The sequence below is a fragment of the Leptopilina boulardi genome, unplaced genomic scaffold (genome assembly GCF_019393585.1).
Source record: "Leptopilina boulardi isolate dan_hultmark-lab unplaced genomic scaffold, ZJU_Lbou_2.1 LbouV2_188, whole genome shotgun sequence".
NCBI classification, from domain to species: Eukaryota; Metazoa; Arthropoda; class Insecta; order Hymenoptera; family Figitidae; genus Leptopilina; species Leptopilina boulardi.
This window is the reverse complement of record NW_026137738.1, coordinates 206,374-223,022: the sequence shown is the minus strand read 5'-3', so window position 1 is coordinate 223,022 and position 16,649 is coordinate 206,374.

The window sequence follows — 16,649 nt, the reverse complement described above, 5'->3', positions numbered from 1 at the left end:
ATTTTTTTTATCATGATTTTTAGTGAAATGTTGAATTTATACTTTTAAAAAGTAAATATTAGTAATTTAATAAAAAAATTATGTTTCAATTTCGTAAAAGGATATGAAAAAAATTTTTTCACGGTATTTTATATTCTTTCAATTTTTTTTGTTCATTATAAAAAAATAATTTTCAATTTCGTATTAGATGTTAAAAAAAAATTTTTGACTCATGAAAGTTTTTTTTGGAAAAAAGTCATTATTGATGCAGCCATCTGTCGTCGAATTTCATCGCACAGTTCACTGCCTTTCTTTTTTTCTTCAACAATTTTTTGCAATTTGATTAATTCTTTATGCAGATACTATGGGCGAACTATTGCGAACATTCTTGAACTATGGGCACAGTAAAAGTCTAATTTTTACAAAAGTTAACTATAAAAAAGTGAAAGAATATGTTCTATATGCGAACTATGGGCGAACTCTCTTGAATTATGAACAAACTTAAAGTCTATTTTTTATACAAGTTAATTTGAATAATTGAAATAATCCGTAATATGTACAAACTATGGCGAACTCTTTTGAACTATGGGCAAAGTAAAAGTTTAATTATCACACAAGTAAACTATCAAAATTTAAAATTTTGTAAACCATGGGCGAACTATGATAAACTCTGTTGAACTATGGGCAAAGTATAGTTTAATTTTTACACAAGTTAACTTTTAAAAATTGAAAGAATCCGTTCTATGGGCGAACTCTCTTGAACTTTGGGCAAAGTGACAGTCTAATCTTTACACAAAATAATTCTAAAAAATTGAAAGAATCTGTTCTATGGGCGAACGATGGCGAACTTGCATTCTGTCCAAATGAGCGGCAAAGAACTAGAAACTTCAGTGTATACCTAATAATTAGTGATCCGATTAGTAAAGAATCAGCCGAATGGCAGAGTCATAAGTGAATTTTCGCGATTTCTATTTAGAGAAAAATTTTTTTTTGTTTTAGTGCAATCAGTACTTTGCAATTTTATTTTTCATTTTTGTAGGGATTTTAGTCCAAGGTTAAAAAAAATGTTTTAGAGATTTTATAAAGCGTCGAATGTTGCCAAAAACGGCATTTTTCGCCCTTTGTGGTTAGAATATCTCAAAATGTTGACGTGATAGAGCAATTTTGTTGACATTTTTTGATTCAGCGTGACAAATTACATCGAAAATGACTATTACGGTTTCTGGGTCTGACAAAATATTAAATTTTATAGATTACATGAAAACAGAAATTCGAGAAAAACATATAAAAAAATATAAGATATTTTAACAACTTTGTAAAAAAATTCATATAAACAAAATTTTTTAAAAATTGAATAATTTTAATTTAAATAAGTAAAAAAAAATTTGATTTAATATTAATTATATGCAACAAGGACATAATTTAGTAAATAGTTTAATTTAATAAATAAATAATCTACAAATCGCAAAAAATGAATAGCAATTCATTTAATACAGATTAAATAATATAATTTTAAAAAAATTTAAATATATAACAATAATAATTAAATGTTGTTATAGAGATGTTAAACAAATTTATTGTTATAAATTCTTATGAGTTACAAAATAATTAACATGGACAAGTACGCTCTTTTTGCTCTCGTTTATACACTAGAAAAGGAATTAAATTTTATATATATTTTGTAGTTTTTTATATGAATGTTTGATTTACCCTAAATTCACATTGTGGACTTTCCATAAATACAACCAACATTTTTAATATAGATAACGCGATTTTCATTTGTTTATATTGAACTTTTTGTCAGGTTCGTTAGTAAAGTTGTATTTTACAATTTATAAAAGTAAGTATTAAATTACCAACTATTATCTTATAAAAAAAGAAAATTATCAAACTTTAAACTGAAATATTCTAATACCTTTTCTAGTATGCAACGAGGAGAGAAAAAACCGTTACAAACCGATAAACATTAGTCACAAAATAAGGCTGGTGCGATGTGTTGAATTTAACCCTACCTTATTAATGACTAGATCGTACTACGGTTTTAGGAGTGTTAACAACTCTAGGGATTGGAATAATCTCAAGATTATCTTAGATGCTGTGGACTACTCCTGCGAGAGGAGTGCTGAGAAATGGCGAAAGGTATATAAACGTACATAGACGGACTATAATTTTCCTTTTTAATAATAATAACTTAAAAATAATTAAATTTTCACTTTTTACTAATTTTTATTAAAAAGAAATTAAATTTGTAGAAATAATAATAAACAAGTTGTTCATTTAATGAGCATTTAGCTTCCTCATTACAATAAAGAAATTTCTTCTTAAAAAAGCAAAAAATGTTCATGACATTAATATAATTTTCAAATTGATTTCGTATCATTGTTTAAATTTAAACTTTATATATGCCAATCGCTTCATTTTTTATTGTAGAATAATTATTTCAAAGTGTTGAGATAAGTTTTGAGAAAATACGAAATTTGAATTTTTTGTTACAATTATAAATAGCGATTAATTTTATGAATATTGGTAAAATGTATACTTCATATACATCAATCGATTCGTTTTCGTGTTAGAAATATAATTTTGACAAGAATTAATTTAAATTTCTACGTAGGGAAAAATTATGCCAGAAAATCCAAAAAACGATTTTTTCAAAAATTCAAAAAAAGGATTTAATCTCTGGATTTTAGTATAATGTCAACTTTATATAGATTAATTGATTCGTTTTAATGCAAGAAATGAGTTTTGTTAAAAACAAACTTAAATTTATAGTAAAATTATGGTTTGTCAGAAAAAACTTTTGTGTTTATATTTTTGGAAATCCTTGTGTCAGATTTGAGGTATTAATGGCTGCGATAAGCCTACAAAATTTTAGGACAATATTTTTTTTTAAATTCAAAATCGTCACGAATGCAAAGCTTTCTCGTTAGGAAGCAAAAATAATAAAATTAATAAAAGTAATAAAAATAATAATAGTAATTTAATTTTAATCATTATTTTATAGACTTTGCTGTCATGGTTGTGGAGGACGCACTGGAAGGAGGTTAGAAGTGTTCCTCTCAATACATTGGAGCAAAGATTGCTGATTGTATATTATAATCAAAAAATGAAAAACATCTTGGATTCAAGAATTTGAAGTTTCAATTGTTATCACAATTAAATATTTGTTTTCTTCTTAACTAAGCCACCTTTGCCTTGGTCTCAATTTTATTTTCCGCTAGCATCTCTTCTTTTCTGTTCAACATGTCAGTGCGAGCTATCGCATTAAAAATTATTAGATTACACCTGCAATGCGTACTTGTCAAATAACGAAATTCACATCATGTCGTCGCAAATACAAAACAATACTTTTGAATACAATATTATTTTACAGGGTACTTGTGAAATTCAAAGATTTTTTTTGCCAATTTCTGGTTAATTCACTGAAGAAGTTGTCTAGGAATGACATAAACATTGTTTCAGTAATTGTTAAACTCAAAGATATATACTTTTTAACAATTTAAGGTTAACTTCCCTAAAGAAGTTGTCTAGAATTGACATGATAATCAATTTAGTACTTTAAACTTCAAAGATATTTATTTTGACCATTTCAGGTTAACTTCTCTGAACTAGTTTCGCTGACTATATATGTAAGACTTGCATATAAAAATAAATCAGATAAATGTATTGCTTTGGGATTAGGACGTCTTAGCAAAACTCTTAAGTTGATTAGGGTAAGTCTGGGGGAAATGGCCATAGTTTTTTTAAAGGATTGTAAGAACTAAAAAAAATAGAATTTTGTCCAAACTTTTATTGGTAATTGAACATTGAAAAATTACTTTGAAGTAATCATAATTAAAATGAAATATTTCTATTTTAACAAACTTAAAATTTATAATTAAAATTATAAATTTATTAACAATTATAAATAATAATAAATTTAATTATATGAAAATTTTATTAAATAAATATTATTCAATTGAATATTGAATTTAATTATATTAAATTATAAATTAATAATTATAAATTTTTAAATGTTTAAATTTCTTAATATGAAAAAAATTATATTCAATTCTTGTGCAGTTCAAAAGAGCATATGTTTGAAAATTCCAATTTCGCGAATAAAAATAGTAGATTCTATCTATTAAAGCGAATAATTTGACAATTTCTTCTTCTATATCTATTTTTCCATGAAGTTGGAAATGCAACTTGGTATTTGCCAAAAAAAAACCCGAATTTTATTCAATATCCTTGGCATTCAAGTGAGCTTTGGTTAAAAATTCCAATTTCGCGAATAAAAATAGCAGATTCCTTCTATTCCAGCGAATAATTTGTCAATTCTTTCTTTTATATATATTTTTCCATGAAGATGGAAATGCAACTTGGTATTTGCCACCAAAAAAAAACGAATTATATCTTATTTCCGTGGAGTTCAATTGAGCTACAGTTAAGAATTTTTATTTTTTGAATAAAAATAGCAGATTCCTTTCATTTCGGCGAATAATTTGTCAATTCTTTCTTCTATATCTTGTTTTCCATAAAGTTGGAAATGCAACTTGGTATTTGCCAAAAAAAAACCCGAATTTTATTCAATATCCTTGGCATTCAAGTGAGCTTTGGTTAAAAATTCCAATTTCGCGAATAAAAATAGCAGATTCCTTCTATTCCAGCGAATAATTTGTCAATTCTTTCTTTTATATATATTTTTCCATGAAGATGGAAATGCAACTTGGTATTTGCCACCAAAAAAAAACGAATTATATCTTATTTCCGTGGAGTTCAATTGAGCTACAGTTAAGAATTTTTATTTTTTGAATAAAAATAGCAGATTCCTTCCATTTCAGCGAATAATTTGTCAATTCTTTCTTCTATATCTTGTTTTCCATAAAGTTGGAAATGCAACTTGGCATTTGCCAGAAAAAAACCCGAATTTTATTCAACATCGTTGGCGTTCAAGTGAGCTTAGGTTAAAAATTCCAATTTCGCGAAAAAAACGCAGATTCCTTCTATTTTAGCGAATAATTTGTCAATTCTTTCTTTTATATCTATATTTCCATGAAGATGGAAATGCAACTTGGTATTTGCCACCAAAAAAAGCGAATTATATCTTCTTTCCGTGGAGTTCAATTGAGCTACAGTTGAGAATTTTTATTTTTTGAATAAAAATAGCAGATTCCTTCTACTCAAGCGATTAATTTGTAAACTTTCCCTTCTATATCTATTTTTCCATGAAGATGGAAATGCAACTTTGTATTTGCCACCAAAAAAACGAATTTTATTCAATATCCTTGGCGTTCAAGTGAGCTTAGGTTAAAAATTCCAATTTCGCGAATAAAATAGCAGATACCTTCTATTCCAGCGAATAATTTGTCAATTCTTTCTTTTATATATATTTTTCCATGAAGATGGAAATGCAACTTGGTATTTGCCACCAAAAAAAACGAATTATATCTTATTTCCGTGGAGTTCAATTGAGCTACAGTTAAGAATTTTTATTTTTTGAATAAAAATAGCAGATTCCTTTCATTTCGGCGAATAATTTGTCAATTCTTTCTTCTATATCTTGTTTTCCATAAAGTTGGAAATGCAACTTGGCATTTGCCAGAAAAAAACCCGAATTTTATTCAACATCGTTGGCGTTCAAGTGAGCTTAGGTTAAAAATTCCAATTTCGCGAAAAAAAACGCAGATTCCTTCTATTTTAGCGAATAATTTGTCAATTCTTTCTTTTATATATATTTTTCCATGAAGATGGAAATGCAACTTGGTATTTGCCACCAAAAAAAGTGAATTATATCTTCTTTCCGTGGAGTTCAATTGAGCTACAGTTGAGAATTTTTATTTTTTGAATAAAAATAGCAGATTCCTTCTACTCAAGCGATTAATTTGTAAACTTTCCCTTCTATATCTATTTTTCCATGAAGTTGGAAATGCCACTTGGCATTTGCCACAAAAAAAACCAAATTTTATTCAATAACCTTGGCGATCAAGTGAGCTTAGGGTGAAAATTCCAATTTCGCGATTAAAAATAGCAGATTCCTTCTATTTCAGCGAATAATTTGTCAATTTTTTCTTCTATATCTTGTTTTCAATGAAGTTGGAAATGCAACTTGGCATTTGCCAGAAAAAAACCCGAATTTTATTCAATATCCTTGGCGTTCAAGTGAGCTCAGGGTGAAAATTCCAATTTCGCGAATAAAACTAGTAGATTCCTTCTATTCAAGCGAATAATTTGTAAACTTTCCCTTCTATATCTATTTTTCCATGAAGTTGGAAATGCAACTTGGTATTTGCCACCACAAAAAACAAATTATATCTTCTTTCCGTGGAGTTCAATTGAGCTACAGTTGAGAATTTTTATTTTTTGAATAAAAATAGCAGATTCCTTCTACTCAAGCGATTAATTTGTAAACTTTCCCTTCTATATCTATTTTTCCATGAAGTTGGAAATGCCACTTGGCATTTGCCACAAAAAAAACCAAATTTTATTCAATAACCTTGGCGATCAAGTGAGCTTAGGGTGAAAATTCCAATTTCGCGATTAAAAATAGCAGATTCCTTCTATTTCAGCGAATAATTTGTCAATTTTTTCTTCTATATCTTGTTTTCAATGAAGTTGGAAATGCAACTTGGCATTTGCCAGAAAAAAACCCGAATTTTATTCAATATCCTTGGCGTTCAAGTGAGCTCAGGGTGAAAATTCCAATTTCGCGAATAAAACTAGTAGATTCCTTCTATTCAAGCGAATAATTTGTAAACTTTCCCTTCTATATCTATTTTTCCATGAAGTTGGAAATGCAACTTGGTATTTGCCACCACAAAAAACAAATTATATCTTATTTCCGTGGAGTTCAATTGAGCTACAGTTGAGAATTTTTATTTTTTGAATCAAAATAGCAGATTCCTTCTATTCAAGCGATTAATTTGTAAACTTTCCCTTCTATATCTATTTTTCCATGAAGTTGGAAATGCAACTTGGCATTTGCCACAAAAAAATCAAATTTTATTCAATAACCTTGGAGATCAAGTGAGTTTAGGGTGAAAATTCTAATTTCGCGAATAAAAATAGCAGATTCCTTCTATTCAAGCGAGTAATTTGTAAATTTTCCCTTCTACATCTATTTTTCCATGAAGTTGGAAATGCAACTTGGCATTTGCCAGAAAAAAACCCGAATTTTATTCAATATCCTTGGCGTTCAAGTGAGCTCAGTGTGAAAATTCCAATTTCGCGAATAAAAATAGTAGATTCCTTCTATTCAAGCGAATAATTTGTAAACTTTCCCTTCTATATCTATTTTTCCATGAAGTTGGAAATGCAACTTGGTATTTGCCACCACAAAAAACAAATTATATCTTATTTCCGTGGAGTTCAATTAAGCTACAGTGGAGAATTTTTACTTTTTGAATAAAAATAGCAGATTCCTTCTATTCAAGCGACTAATTTGTAAACTTTCCCTTCTATATCTATTTTTCCATGAAGTTGGAAATGCAACTTGGTATTTGCCACCAAAAAAAACAAATTATATCTTATTTCCGTGGAGTTCAATTAAGCTACAGTGGAGAATTTTTACTTTTTGAATAAAAATAGCAGATTCCTTCTATTCAAGCGATTAATTTGTAAACTTTCCCTTCTATATCTATTTTTCCATGAAGTTGGAAATGCAACTTGGTATTTGCCACCAAAAAAACAAATTATATCTTATTTCCGTGGAGTTCAATTGAGCTACAGTTGAGAATTTTTATTTTTTGAATAAAAATAGCAGATTCCTTCTATTCAAGCGAGTATTTTGTAAATTTTCCCTTCTACATCTATTTTTCCATGAAATTGGAAATGCAACTTGGCATTTGCCACAAAAAAACCAAGTTTTATTCAATATCCTTGGAGATCAAGTGAGCTTAGGGTGAAAATTCTAATTTCGCGAATAAAAATAGCAGATTCCTTCTATTCAAGCGAGTAATTTGTAAAATTACCCTTCTACATCTATTTTTCCATGAAGTTGGAAATGCAACTTGGTATTTGCCACCAAAAAAAACGAATTTTATTCAATATCCATGGAGATCAAGTGAGCTTAGGGTGAAAATTCCAATTTCGCGAATAAAAATAGGAGATTCCTTCTATTCAAGCGAATAATTTGTAAACTTTCCCTTTTATATCTATCTTTCCATAAAGTTACAAATGCAACTTGGCATTTGCCACAAAAAAAACCAAATTTTATTTAATAACCTTGGCGTTCAAGTGAGCTTAGGTTAAAAATTCCAATTTCGCGAATAAAATAGCAGATACCTTCTATTCCAGCGAATAATTTGTCAATTCTTTCTTTTATATATATTTTTCCATGAAGATGGAAATGCAACTTGGTATTTGCCACCAAAAAAAAACGAATTATATCTTATTTCCGTGGAGTTCAATTGAGCTACAGTTAAGAATTTTTATTTTTTGAATAAAAATAGCAGATTCCTTTCATTTCGGCGAATAATTTGTCAATTCTTTCTTCTATATCCTGTTTTCCATAAAGTTGGAAATGCAACTTGGCATTTGCCAGAAAAAAACCCGAATTTTATTCAACATCGTTGGCGTTCAAGTGAGCTTAGGTTAAAAATTCCAATTTCGCGAAAAAAAACGCAGATTCCTTCTATTTTAGCGAATAATTTGTCAATTCTTTCTTTTATATATATTTTTCCATGAAGATGGAAATGCAACTTGGTATTTGCCACCAAAAAAAGCGAATTATATCTTCTTTCCGTGGAGTTCAATTGAGCTACAGTTGAGAATTTTTATTTTTTGAATAAAAATAGCAGATTCCTTCTACTCAAGCGATTAATTTGTAAACTTTCCCTTCTATATCTATTTTTCCATGAAGTTGGAAATGCCACTTGGCATTTGCCACAAAAAAAACCAAATTTTATTCAATAACCTTGGCGATCAAGTGAGCTTAGGGTGAAAATTCCAATTTCGCGATTAAAAATAGCAGATTCCTTCTATTTCAGCGAATAATTTGTCAATTTTTTCTTCTATATCTTGTTTTCCATGAAGTTGGAAATGCAACTTGGCATTTGCCAGAAAAAAACCCGAATTTTATTCAATATCCTTGGCGTTCAAGTGAGCTCAGTGTGAAAATTCCAATTTCGCGAATAAAAATAGTAGATTCCTTCTATTCAAGCGAATAATTTGTAAACTTTCCCTTCTATATCTATTTTTCCATGAAGTTGGAAATGCAACTTGGTATTTGCCACCACAAAAAACAAATTATATTTTATTTCCGTGGAGTTCAATTAAGCTACAGTGGAGAATTTTTACTTTTTGAATAAAAATAGCAGATTCCTTCTATTCAAGCGACTAATTTGTAAACTTTCCCTTCTATATCTATTTTTCCATGAAGTTGGAAATGCAACTTGGTATTTGCCACCAAAAAAAACAAATTATATCTTATTTCCGTGGAGTTCAATTAAGCTACAGTGGAGAATTTTTACTTTTTGAATAAAAATAGCAGATTCCTTCTATTCAAGCGATTAATTTGTAAACTTTCCCTTCTATATCTATTTTTCCATGAAGTTGGAAATGCAACTTGGTATTTGCCACCAAAAAAACAAATTATATCTTATTTCCGTGGAGTTCAATTGAGCTACAGTTGAGAATTTTTATTTTTTGAATAAAAATAGCAGATTCCTTCTATTCAAGCGAGTATTTTGTAAATTTTCCCTTCTACATCTATTTTTCCATGAAGTTGGAAATGCAACTTGGTATTTGCCACCAAAAAAAACGAATTTTATTCAATATCCATGGAGATCAAGTGAGCTTAGGGTGAAAATTCTAATTTCGCGAATAAAAATAGCAGATTCCTTCTATTCAAGCGAGTAATTTGTAAAATTTCCCTTCTACATCTATTTTTCCATGAAGTTGGAAATGCAACTTGGTATTTGCCACCAAAAAAAACGAATTTTATTCAATATCCATGGAGATCAAGTGAGCTTAGGGTGAAAATTCCAATTTCGCGAATAAAAATAGGAGATTCCTTCTATTCAAGCGAATAATTTGTAAACTTTCCCTTTTATATCTATCTTTCCATAAAGTTAGAAATGCAAATTGGCATTTGCCACAAAAAAAACCAAATTTTATTTAATAACCTAGGCGTTCCAGTGAGCTTAGGTTGAAAATTCCAATTTCGCGAATAAAAATAGCAGATTCCTTCTATTCAAGCGAATAATTTGTCAATTTTCCCTTCTATATCTATTTTTCCATGAAGTTGGAAATGCAACTTGGCATTTGCCACAAAAAAAACCCGAATTTTATTCAATATCCTTGGAGATCAAGTGAGCTTAGGGTGAAAATTCTAATTTCGCGAATAAAAATAGCAGATTCCTTCTATTCAAGCGAGTAATTTGTAAATTTTCCCTTCTACATCTATTTTTCCATGAAGTTGGAAATGCAACTTGGTATTTGCCACCACAAAAAACAAATTATATCTTATTTCCGTGGAGTTCAATTAAGCTACAGTGGAGAATTTTTACTTTTTGAATAAAAATAGCAGATTCCTTCTATTCAAGCGACTAATTTGTAAACTTTCCCTTCTACATCTATTTTTCCATGAAATTGGAAATGCAACTTGGCATTTGCCACAAAAAAAACCAAATTTTATTCAATATCCTTGGCGTTCAAGTGAGCTCAGGGTGAAAATTCCAATTTCGCGAATAAAAATAGCAGTTTCCTTCTATTCAAGCGAATAATTTGTAAACTTTCCCTTCTATATCTATTTTTCCATGAAGTTGGAAATGCAACTTGGTATTTGCCACCAAAAAAAACAAATTATATCTTATTTCCGTGGAGTTCAATTGAGCTACAGTTGAGAATTTTTATTTTTTGAATAAAAATAGCAGATTCCTTCTATTCAAGCGATTAATTTGTAAACTTTCCCTTCTATATCTATTTTTCCATGAAGTTGGAAATGCCACTTGGCATTTGCCACAAAAAAAACCAAATTTTATTCAATAACCTTGGCGATCAAGTGAGCTTAGGGTGAAAATTCCAATTTCGCGATTAAAAATAGCAGATTCCTTCTATTTCAGCGAATAATTTGTCAATTTTTTCTTCTATATCTTGTTTTCAATGAAGTTGGAAATGCAACTTGGCATTTGCCAGAAAAAAACCCGAATTTTATTCAATATCCTTGGCGTTCAAGTGAGCTCAGGGTGAAAATTCCAATTTCGCGAATAAAACTAGTAGATTCCTTCTATTCAAGCGAATAATTTGTAAACTTTCCCTTCTATATCTATTTTTCCATGAAGTTGGAAATGCAACTTGGTATTTGCCACCACAAAAAACAAATTATATCTTATTTCCGTGGAGTTCAATTAAGCTACAGTGGAGAATTTTTACTTTTTGAATAAAAATAGCAGATTCCTTCTATTCAAGCGACTAATTTGTAAACTTTCCCTTCTATATCTATTTTTCCATGAAGTTGGAAATGCAACTTGGTATTTGCCACCAAAAAAAACAAATTAAATCTTATTTCCGTGGAGTTCAATTAAGCTACAGTGGAGAATTTTTACTTTTTGAATAAAAATAGCAGATTCCTTCTATTCAAGCGATTAATTTGTAAACTTTCCCTTCTATATCTATTTTTCCATGAAGTTGGAAATGCAACTTGGTATTTGCCACCAAAAAAACAAATTATATCTTATTTCCGTAGAGTTCAATTGAGCTACAGTTGAGAATTTTTATTTTTTGAATAAAAATAGCAGATTCCTTCTATTCAAGCGAGTAATTTGTAAATTTTCCCTTCTACATCTATTTTTCCATGAAATTGGAAATGCAACTTGGCATTTGCCACAAAAAAACCAAGTTTTATTCAATATCCTTGGAGATCAAGTGAGCTTAGGGTGAAAATTCTAATTTCGCGAATAAAAATAGCAGATTCCTTCTATTCAAGCGAGTAATTTGTAAAATTTCCCTTCTACATCTATTTTTCCATGAAGTTGGAAATGCAACTTGGTATTTGCCACCAAAAAAAACGAATTTTATTCAATATCCATGGAGATCAAGTGAGCTTAGGGTGAAAATTCCAATTTCGCGAATAAAAATAGGAGATTCCTTCTATTCAAGCGAATAATTTGTAAACTTTCCCTTTTATATCTATCTTTCCATAAAGTTAGAAATGCAAATTGGCATTTGCCACAAAAAAAACCAAATTTTATTTAATAACCTAGGCGTTCCAGTGAGCTTAGGTTGAAAATTCCAATTTCGCGAATAAAAATAGCAGATTCCTTCTATTCAAGCGAATAATTTGTCAATTTTCCCTTCTATATCTATTTTTCCATGAAGTTGGAAATGCAACTTGGCATTTGCCACAAAAAAAACCCGAATTTTATTCAATATCCTTGGAGATCAAGTGAGCTTAGGGTGAAAATTCTAATTTCGCGAATAAAAATAGCAGATTCCTTCTATTCAAGCGAGTAATTTGTAAATTTTCCCTTCTACATCTATTTTTCCATGAAGTTGGAAATGCAACTTGGTATTTGCCACCACAAAAAACAAATTATATCTTATTTCCGTGGAGTTCAATTAAGCTACAGTGGAGAATTTTTACTTTTTGAATAAAAATAGCAGATTCCTTCTATTCAAGCGACTAATTTGTAAACTTTCCCTTCTACATCTATTTTTCCATGAAATTGGAAATGCAACTTGGCATTTGCCACAAAAAAAACCAAATTTTATTCAATATCCTTGGCGTTCAAGTGAGCTCAGGGTGAAAATTCCAATTTCGCGAATAAAAATAGCAGTTTCCTTCTATTCAAGCGAATAATTTGTAAACTTTCCCTTCTATATCTATTTTTCCATGAAGTTGGAAATGCAACTTGGTATTTGCCACCAAAAAAAACAAATTATATCTTATTTCCGTGGAGTTCAATTGAGCTACAGTTGAGAATTTTTATTTTTTGAATAAAAATAGCAGATTCCTTCTATTCAAGCGATTAATTTGTAAATTTTCCCTTCTACATCTATTTTTCCAGGAAGTTGGAAATGCAACTTAATATTTGCCACCAAGAAAAACGAATTATATCTTATTTCCGTGAAGTTCAATTGAGCTACAGTTGAGAATTTTTATTTTTTGAATAAAAATAGCAGATTACTTCTATTCAAGCGAATAATTTGTAAACTTTCCCTTCTATATCTATTTTTCCATGAAGTTGGAAATGCAACTTGGCATTTGCCACAAAAAAAACCGAATTTTATTCAATAACCTTGAAGATCAAGTGAACTTAGGGTGAAAATTCTAATTTTGCGAATAAAAATAGCAGATTTCTTCTATTCAAGCGAGTAATTTGTAAATTTTCCCTTCTACATCTATTTTTCCATGAAGTTGGAAATGCAACTTGGTATTTGCCACAAAAAAAACCAAATTTTATTCAATATCCTTGGCGTTCAAGTGAGCTCAGGGTGAAAATTCCAATTTCGCGAATAAAAATAGCAGATTCCTTCTATTCAAGCGAATAATTTGTAAACTTTCCCTTCTATATCTAATTTTCCATGAAGTTGGAAATGCAACTTGGCATTTGCCACAAAAAAAACCAAATTTTATTCAATATCCTTGGAGATCAAGTGAGCTTAGGGTGAAAATTCTAATTTCGCGAATAAAAATAGCAGATTCCTTCTATTCAAGCGAGTAATTTGTAAATTTTCCCTTCTACATCTATTTTTCCATGAAGTTGGAAATGCAACTTGGTATTTGCCACCAAAAAAAACGAATTATATCTTATTTCCGTGGAGTTCAATTGAGCTACAGTTGAGAATTTTTATTTTTTGAATAAAAATTGCAGATTCCTTCTATTCAAGCAATTAATTTGTAAACTTTCCCTTCTATATCTATTTTTCCATGAAATTGGAAATGCAACTTGGCATTTGCCAGAAAAAAACCCGAATTTTATTCAATATCCTTAGAGATCAAGTGAGCTTAGGGTGAATATTCCAATTTCGCGATTAAAAATAGCAGATTCCTTCTATTTCAGCGAATAATTTCTCAATTTTTTCTTCTATATCTTGTTTTCCATGAAGTTGGAAATGCAACTTGGCATTTGCCAGAAAAAAACCCGAATTTTATTCAATATCCTTGGCGTTCAAGTGAGCTCAGTGTGAAAATTCCAATTTCGCGAATAAAAATAGTAGATTCCTTCTATTCAAGCGAATAATTTGTAAACTTTCCCTTCTATATCTATTTTTCCATGAAGTTGGAAATGCAACTTGGTATTTGCCACCAAAAAAAACGAATTTTATTCAATATCCTTAGAGATCAAGTGAGCTTAGGGTGAATATTCCAATTTCGCGATTAAAAATAGCAGATTCCTTCTATTTCAGCGAATAATTTGTCAATTTTTTCTTCTATATCTTGTTTTCCATGAAGTTGGAAATGCAACTTGGCATTTGCCAGAAAAAAACCCGAATTTTATTCAATATCCTTGGCGTTCAAGTGAGCTCAGTGTGAAAATTCCAATTTCGCGAATAAAAATAGTAGATTCCTTCTATTCAAGTGAATAATTTGTAAACTTTCCCTTCTATATCTATTTTTCCATGAAGTTGGAAATGCAACTTGGTATTTGCCACCAAAAAAAACAAATTATATCTTATTTCCGTGGAGTTCAATTGAGCTACAGTTGAGAATTTTTATTTTTTGAATAAAAATAGCAGATTCCTTCTATTCAAGCAATTAATTTGTAAACTTTCCCTTCTATATCTATTTTTCCATGAAATTGGAAATGCAACTTGGCATTTGCCACAAAAAAACCAAGTTTTATTCAATATCCTTGGAGATCAAGTGAGCTTAGGGTGAAAATTCTAATTTCGCGAATAAAAATAGCAGATTCCTTCTATTCAAGCGAGTAATTTGTAAATTTTCCCTTCTACATCTATTTTTCCATGAAGTTGGAAATGCAACTTGGTATTTGCCACCAAAAAAAACGAATTTTATTCAATATCCTTGGAGATCAAGTGAGCTTAGGGTGAAAATTCCAATTTCGCGAATAAAAATAGGAGATTCCTTCTATTCAAGCGAATAATTTGTAAATTTTCCCTTCTACATCTATTTTTCAATGAAGTTGGAAATGCAACTTGGTATTTGCCACAAAAAAAACCAAATTTTATTCAATATCCTTGGCGTTCAAGTGAGCTCAGGGTGAAAATTCCAATTTCGCGAATAAAAATAGCAGATTCCTTCTATTCAAGCGAATAATTTGTAAACTTTCCCTTCTATATCTATTTTTCCATGAAGTTGGAAATGCAACTTGGTATTTGCCACCAAAAAAAACAAATTATATCTTATTTCCGTGGAGTTCAATTGAGCTACAGTTAAGAATTTTTATTTTTTGAATAAAAATAGCAGATTCCTTCTATTCAAGCGATTAATTTGTAAATTTTCCCTTCTACATCTAATTTTCCAGGAAGTTGGAAATGCAACTTGGTATTTGCCACAAAAAAAACCAAATTTTATTCAATATCCTTGGCGTTCAAGTGAGCTCAGAGTGAAAATTCCAATTTCGCGAATAAAAATAGCAGATTCCTTCTATTTAAGCGAATAATTTGTAAACTTTCCCTTCAGTAGTATAGCAACACGGGTTCTAGCGCAGTTACCGACCGAGGTCGGTAAAGTAGGAATCTGTTTTACCGACATTTTTTACCTGCGTTGCAATGTGGTGTAGTTCTAATTTTCACCGCTAGATGGCGCCACTTTATTTTGGCGGCCAATTTAAACTGGCTTGCAATGTGGTAATTTTTTTTTCTCACACATTTTTACCTGCGTTGCAATGTGGTGTAGTTCTAATTTTCACCGCTAGATGGCGCCACTTTATTTTGGCGGCCAATTTAAACTGGCTTGCAATGTGGTAATTTTTTTTTCTCACACATTTTTACCTGCGTTGCAATACTGTGTTCTTCTTTACCGATCGTTTTAATTCTCGTTGCCACCGCTAGATGGCGCCACTTTTTTTGGCGGCCAATTTAAAATTGCTTCGAATTTGGTAATTTTTTTCTCACCCATTTTTACCTGCCTTGCAATATTGTGTTCTTTTATACCGGCCGTCTTAATTCTCATTGTCACCGGTAGATGGCACCACTTTATTTTTTAAAATAATTTTCAATGTCTAGGAAGTTGTTATTTTTAAATATCTCGCAAATTTTACCTACCGAATTATTACCTGTTGCCGTCAATAGATGGCCTCACTTAAAAATTATAAACTTAAAAAGGTGTATTGGAAGTGGGGCGTTTTAAATTTTAGCGCCAATGATGGCGTCTTTATTTAAATTTGCTTGGAAGTAGTTGCACCCTGATCTATCAACACTTCATTTCATTCGGTTAGTTCGGGGAATCCCCAGGCTTTACGCGCCTGTCAGCGGAGCGCGCAGGGATGGGTGTGTTTAGTTGCGCGCGGCTGTTAGGTAGTGGGGAGCGGTTGAGGTGGGGTGCGCCATAGTGGGGAACAGGGTATAAGGCGGGCAGCGCAAGCCACCAGCAGCATTATCTTGTGTTCACAGGTACAGCATAGATCGTCTATAGAGAAGAGTAGCAGTTCAAGAAGATTTTTCCACACTTTTTAATACTTTTATTTCAGTTTTTTTCTTCTGTTTTATTTTGTCTGTTTCAGTTTTTTTTTCTTATTTTTTTTGTTTCAGATTTTCTTCTGTTTCAGGTTTGTTCTTTTGTTTCA